Below are 7,220 nucleotides of genomic sequence, written 5' to 3'. Positions count from 1 at the left end.
ACGGCATGATCACTAATTATTTCGCCAATGGTCGTGGCCTGCGGCAAGGCGATCCGGCTTCGCCTATCTTGTTTAACTTTATGGATGATGCATTATCTTGTATACTGGATCGTGCAACCTCAGCTGGTCATATCACCCCTGTCGTTTCCCACCTTCTCCCACGCGGTATCACGCACCTCCAATACGCTGACGATACGATCATCTTGGTGGAGATGAATGAGGCATGTCTTGCCAACCTTAAGTTTATCTTGTTACATTTTGAAGCCTTGTCGGGGTTGAAGATTAACTTTTCTAAAAGTGAGGTGATTGTGACTAGGGCTAATGTGACTTGACCAAAAATCTACCAGAAGCGACATGGGGCCAAGTCACCAAGCCCTCCCCCTCCGAGAGAATAGGGAACAAGACAGCAAGCTAGTGCCAGTTCGCCAACTCTGCAGGAGAGAGAGTTCTCCAAAGACCCAGATCCCAGCCATTGTGAGAGAGCTCAGAGATTGAGATCCCAGGCTCCGGACAGTAAAATAATAGTACCAGAAAAGAGGACGCTAAAGGTGCGTCCCCCAGTCTACCAATCCAACCAGAAGCGGGTCGAAGCACCATTCCTGACGAGGAACTTAACATGATCACGCAAAACGTCACTGGCCCTAATAAGATCCCTCCAAAACCGAGACCCATTGGACGTCGTCGTCATTGGTACGAACAACTAGATCTGATGTGCGCCGCTACCCTTTCCACATTCGCTCTCTTGTGAGATCCCAACCTCCTCCCCCTCTTTCAATCTCCTTTGCCGCGACTGTGGCCACGGACAAATCTCTGGCATCGTCCTCGGATGCGTTGTTAGGGCGCAAGCATGGTCGGGAGGATTCGTTGGAGGCGGGTCCGGCTTCGGATCTTGAGTATGAGGCGGCTCTATGCGAGAAGCTGGAGGCAGAGCAGGCCTCTCGGGAGCAGGTGGAGCGCGACCGGGCAGCGTGGGCGGCGGGGCCGGCATGGTTGCAGCGCGAGGAGCAGGCGCGTGAGGAGGAGGCGGCTAAGGCTGCGGCCATGGATCCCTGGGAGGTCGCGATGTCGGGCTCGTCGGCGGCTACGGTGATCCCTCGCCTTGTGCCTCCTCGCGGCCCGGCTGACCAGGTGTTGGCGGGGGGCCGTGCTGGTGGTGCCGGATCTGGGGCTGCAGGGCTTGGCCACGGTGTTGCTGATGGTCGGGGTGGAGGATTCGGTAACGCCTCCTTCCCCTCCAAGTCTCGCCGGACCTCGCCTCTAGAGCCGGGGTCCTCCTCGATGGTGGCCAGCGATGGTATCCCTCTCCCCCGCCTCCGCTACCTCCGGGATTTGCTCCCTCTCGCGTTGGGGGTCCGGCCTCTGGTGGTGGCTCTGGCTCTGGTTCGACTACTTTGACGCGTTTTGCGTGCCATCGTGCGGGTCACTTCCAGTCAAGATGCAAGTTTCCTCCTTTCAGCTTTATATGTCGCTCAGAGGGCCATCTCACTATGTATTGGGATAACCGTACCCAATTCCCAGCCTTTAAATAGTTCGGTCTTGGCCTACCTTCCTGTTCTTTCTTCACTGTTGATGGGGATCACGGGATGCCTGTCGTTACTCCCGTGTCTTCCAACGCTGTGGTGATCTTTGTCATTTCCAATCCTGTTTCCAGTCAAGTTATTTTTTATGAGCTCAGGGAGTGGGGCCTGGAGGGCTGGAATTGGCAGATCAACCAGATCTCGGAGAGAGAATTTTCAGTTACTTTTCCCACGAATGAAATATTAAAGATACTGGCCTCGTGATCGAGTTTCACCCTTCCCCTTAACTAGGTGATGGTCTCTGTGAAGGCGGCTGCTGATGGGGCTAAAGCAGTGGCTTCTCTGTCTGGAAACTTGGGTGATCCTCGATGATGTTCTGTTTGGACTCCGAAATGTTTGTTTTCTGATGGCTTTGGGAGTGCTTATTGGCAAGACTGTTGTTGTTGTTGTTGTTGATGAGGCCTCTATTGAACCTCCTGGCCCAATCCGCATGAACATTTGGTGTCTGAATCTGTCCCGTGTATAAAGTATGATCGATGTATTCCCCGCTTCGGACACTTATTGCATCTGTGACCGCACTAAGGGTATGGCGGCCCAGCAGGCGCCTCCTCCTCCCCCTGCTCCTAAGCCATCCAACCCGGATCCTTCTGACAGTGGGGGCGAGACGGGCACAGGCAGCAATGCCAATCCTTTCACCTCGTCGGAATGGGAAGCTATGGGATCTGAAACTCGTGGTCTGTTTGACTTTGGTCCCTCTTGCAATGGTGGTGGGGGCGCTCCCAAGGAGGGTGCTCGCAATGTGGAGGCCATGGATGTCGAGGCCCTTAGAGGGGCTACGCCCCTCTCCGGGGCGTGCTCCACCATCATTGAGGCTGTTGCTCGACCTGCCTCCCCATCTCTGTCTAGAATTGTGGATGTGCCTCCGAAAGTTTCGGTCCCTCCTTCTAGCCCATGCAGCAAGAAGCAGAATAAGAAATCATCAGTGCGTAAGTTCTCGGCCAAGAGCGGGGCATCTCCGGGGAGTATGCGATAGGGGGCAAGTATGTGCCATCATCTGGATGATGACCTGGGTGCGGCTGCCGGTTCTGAGCTACCCGGGGGCGATACCTCTTCCCCCCGGCCCGCTCCTCAGCGGCTCCGGTCCGTTCTCCTGCCTCCACGGCTCGAAAGGGTTTCCGCCGCCATAGCAATGTGGTGCCCGTCCAGGAGCTGGCTGAGCATAGGGCGGCGGCCAAGGATCTTTGCCCCCCAGGTACTGTTTCCCCTCCTTCCCCTGTCCATTTGGTGTTGCCTCCTTTACCTGATTCCCACCTTTTAAACATCCTTTCCGATATTGGTGTTTCTGTTGATCGCAATACTGGGTCTCCTTCTTCCTTTCTTTCCCTGATTCGGTTAAATGAGGAGGCCCAGGCGGCAATTGCCAGAGCCAAGAAGGCCGCCACCAAGTCTACTGTGGCTGCTGAGGCTTCTGTGGCTGACAGGGTTATGGAGGATAGTGGCCCTCCTCCCACAAACTCAAAGAAGGGACTCTCATCTAAGCCTAAATCTTGCCTGTCCCGAGCAGGTCGAGTCTTTGCATTAAAAAACTCTCTTTTAAATGAAAGCCTTATTCTGGAACATCCGGGGTTTCGGTGCTAGGGGCGTCGTGACCAAATCCGGGACTTGGTTCGTAATGATAGTATCAATATTGTAGGTCTTGTTGAGACCTTCAAACCTGAATTCTCTCGCTCTGAACTATACGATTGCGGGTGTGGATCATTTGTCTTGCGCTGCCTTCTGGCGTCGGGCCACTCTGGTGGCATTCTTATTGGGGCTAAAGTGGACCTCGTTGATTTCATTGCTTTTCACCACGGGATATTTTGGGCAAGTATGGTGGTGTTTCACAAAGATCTCAACTCTCTTTGGGAAGTGATGGTGGTGTATGGCCCTTCTCACCATTCATTGACACAGCTCTTCCTTGATGAGCTTGCGACTAAGATGGACTCATGTAACATCATGTTGGTTATCGGGTGTGATTTTAACCTCCTTAGGTTCCCTGCTGACAAGAGTAACTCAAATTTGTTGTGGCCGCTGGCTGATGCTTTCAATGATTTCATTGCGGAATGTGCCCTTCGTGAGCTTCCTAGGATAGGGACTCGGTTTACTTGGTCCAATCATCAGGCTTAACCGATTCGGTCTGTCTTAGATCGTGTTTTCTCCTCGGTCTCCTGGGATATGTTGTTTCCAAGAGCTTCTCTTTCCTCCTTGCCCCATGTTGGATCGGATCATTCCCCTCTTATCTTGGATCTTAGCGTATCCGCTCCGACTAAAACGTCTAGATTCCAGTTTGATGCTTCCTGGCTTATGATTGATGGTTTTGTTGAGATGGTCTCGGAGAATATTTCCTCCTTTCTGCTTTCCAGAACTCGTACTTATGGTGCAATGGATGATTAGCATAGTTGTTCATACTAGTTGCGTAAGTGTTTGAAAGGTTGGGGCCGCAGTCGCGCGGCTGAGGCCCTTAAGAGTAAGCGTGAGTTGCTGGGGCAATTGCTTTCTTGGACACTGAGGCTGACTTGCCTGGGCTTTCTCCCGCCGGTTGGCAGCGGCGATATGATCTGGAGGCTTGCCTTTTGCATCTTCATCGTCAGGCTAAGGTGTATTGGAAGCAGCACGGCACGGGACCTTGAAAGGGGACTCTCTAAATGCATACTTCCTTGCTGTTGCTAAAGGCAGGTGTCGTAGATGTGCGATTAACAGCTTGGTCATTAATGGGGACCCTAATGTCATTTTGGAACATGTCCATGACTTTTTTGCTGGGATTCTTGCCGCTAGGCCGACCTCTGGTTTTGTTATCTCTCCCTATCTTTGAGCAGATCATTGTCGAGTATCAGAGGAGGAAAACAGTGCTCTTATGACCCCCTGTCTATGGAGGAGATCAAAATGGCGATCAACTCTGCTAACTCTAACTAGGCCTTCGGTCTTGATGGCTTCTCTATCCCTTTCTTCCGCTGCTTTTGGCCTGTGGTGCGCCCTCTAGTCTGTGCTATCATCCAAGGATTCTATCTGGGGACGGTCATATTTCTTGCTTGAATTACGCTATTTTGTCTCTTATTCCTAAAGTTAAGGGCGTTGATAATATCTCTCAATTTCTTCCAATTGCCTTGATTAATAACTTTGCTAGCTAAGTTCCCCTCCAAAGGGCTGGCGACTAGATTGTCTCTGATGGCCCATCGTATCATTAGTCCTACCCAGTCTGTTTCATCAAAAGCAGGTTCATCCTTGATGGTGTTCTTTGCTTACACGAAATTGTGCATGATCTCCGGAGGAGAGGCTCCCGTGCTCTTATTCTCAAACTTGATTTCGAAAAGGCCTATGATTCTATTAGCTGGGGCTTTCTCCGTCAGGTCCTACTTTCCAAAGGGTTCGATGCTGGTTTTGTGAATAGACTGATGCAACTGGTTTCTAGGGGCCACACGGCTGTGGCTATGAATGGCATGATCACTAATTATTTCGCCAACGGCCGTGGCCTGTGGCAAGGCGATCCAGCTTCGCCTATACTCTTTAACTTTGTGGCTGATGCATTGTCTTGCATGCTGGATCGCGCGATCTTGGCTGGTCATATCACCCCTGTTGTTTCCCACCACCTCCCACGCGGTATCACGCACCTCCAATACGCTGACGATATGATCATCTTGGTGGAGATGAATGAGGCATGTCTTGCCAAACCTTAAGTTTATCTTGTTATGTTTTGAAGCCTTGTCGGGGCTGAATAATAACTTTTCTAAAAGTCAGGTGATTGTGACTGGGGCTGATGAGGCAGAGGCTCTTAGGGTAGCCCAGCTCCTCAACTACTCGCTTGGCTCTTTCCCCATCAAATATCAGGACATGCCTATCTCCCCTTACCATTTGCATGCTAAGGAATTCAAACCTTTGGTGTCTAAAGTGGGCAATAGAGTAATGCCTTGGTGCGGCAAATATAATACTCAGGCAGGGAAAGCATGCCTCATCAATGTGTGCCTGTCTTCTTTGCCTATGTTTACTATGGGTTTCTTCATGCTATCTTTGGGTACTCACGCTGACTTCGATAAACATAGGGGTGCCTTTTACTGGAATTCGTCGGATAACAAACGTAAGCATAGGTTTGTCAAATTACAGGCCATTTGTAGGCCTAAAAGCCTTGGTGGGCTGGGGATTCTTAATACCGTGGTGATGAACAAGTGTCTCATTGTTAAGTGGTGGTGGAGAATTTTGACTGCTTCCCTGGGACCCTTTGGTTCGATCTCTTGAAAGCTAAATATTTCCCTTCCTGTAGTCCCATGTTCGCCTCGGCGTCTAATGGGTCTCGGTTTTGGAGGGATCTTATTAGGGTCAGGGACGTTTTCCGTGATCATGTTAAGTTCCTCGTCAGGAATGGTGCTTCGACTCGCTTCTCGTTGGATTGGTCGACTGGGGACGCACCTTTAGCGTCCTCTTTTCCGGTTCTATTCTCTTACTGTCCGGAGCCTGGGATCTCAATCTCTAAGCTCTCTTGCAATGGCTGGGATCTGGGTCTTCGGACAACTCTCTCTCCCGTAGAGTTGGCGGACTGGCACTGGCTTGCTACCTTGTTCCCTATTCTCTCAGAGGGGGAGGACTCGGTGACTTCGCGCCATGTCGCTTTTGGTAGATTTTCGGTCAAGTCTCTTTATGCTAGGCTTATAGATGGATCCCCCACTTCTAAGTTTAAACAAGTCTGGTCGGCCAAGATCACCCCTAAGATTAAGATTTTCCTTTGGCAGGCCATTAGAGGCCGCTTGCCTGCGGCGGATCAGATCCGTAAGAGGAATGGACCTGGTTCTACCTTTTGTGCTCTTTGTTCTGCAACTGAGAATACCAATCATATCTTCTTCGGTTGTCCTTTGGCCAAGTTGGCCTGGGGCTGTGTCCGCTCGTGGTTGAACGTCTCTTGGGACCCTTCCTCCTTCTCTGACCTACGCTCTTTGACAGCCAACATTCAGGTTCAGATGAAGAGGCTTTTTGGATTGGGTTGGGGGGCCTTTGTTGGTCTTTGTGGACTACTAGGAACCAATTCACCATTGACGGTGTTTTCCCTAACAAGTCGGTGGATGTACTGTTTGATATGTCTATCTTCTTGCAGAAGTGGAAATTATTGACTAAGCCAGCGGATGTGGACGGTTTCGAGGAGCTGATCAACAAAGTTCGGGCGTCGGCAAGCTTAATGTCCTCTCATGCCTCCGTTTGACCATCATAGTCTTGGGTTCTCCTTCTCTAGCAGTAGGTTGTTGGCCTGCGTGCCAGTTTATGCTTGTATTGGGCCTGTGCGCCTTTGTACTTTCGTTTGTGATGAGCTGTGCCTCGTGGCCTGCGGTCTTTGGGTCCCCATGGTTGGTGTTTGGTGAACTCGTGGTTGCGTTTTGTGGTACTCTGTCTTGTGGCTTTATTTATAAAGTCGGGCTCTCGCCTTTTCTTTAAAAGAAGTGAGAATGGGTCTCTGGACGGCAAAGTCAACGGTCTTGTGCGTTAACCACTAGACCAATGTGGTTTTTTTGCCTACTATAAGGAAACAGCTCTATTTCACCCTCCTTTCAGTACAACATTAACATATAGTAGTTTATATAGACACTATAAATTATTTCACTAAAGAAAACATAAATTTGAAAAAGAATTCACAAAAAACCATGATTGGTAAAAAAAATCAAAAAATGAAATGGTTCGTACCAA

General features: G+C 50.4%; 1 long non-coding RNA gene across 1 annotated transcript; it reads left to right on the top strand.

The window, feature by feature from the left end:
* The first annotated feature begins 233 nt into the window (after window positions 1-233).
* On the top strand, window positions 234-6,973 carry LOC123078132 (uncharacterized). Its single transcript, XR_006437074.1, has 2 exons — window positions 234-2,769; window positions 6,637-6,973. It is a non-coding gene; the product is annotated as an uncharacterized lncRNA (long non-coding RNA).
* Window positions 6,974-7,220: the final 247 nt, after the last annotated feature.

The sequence above is a fragment of the Triticum aestivum genome, chromosome 3D, assembly GCF_018294505.1.
Source record: "Triticum aestivum cultivar Chinese Spring chromosome 3D, IWGSC CS RefSeq v2.1, whole genome shotgun sequence".
Lineage (NCBI taxonomy): Eukaryota > Viridiplantae > Streptophyta > Magnoliopsida > Poales > Poaceae > Triticum > Triticum aestivum.
The sequence above is the reverse complement of the archived record's forward strand: the minus strand, read 5'-3'. Positions and strand labels throughout refer to the sequence as shown.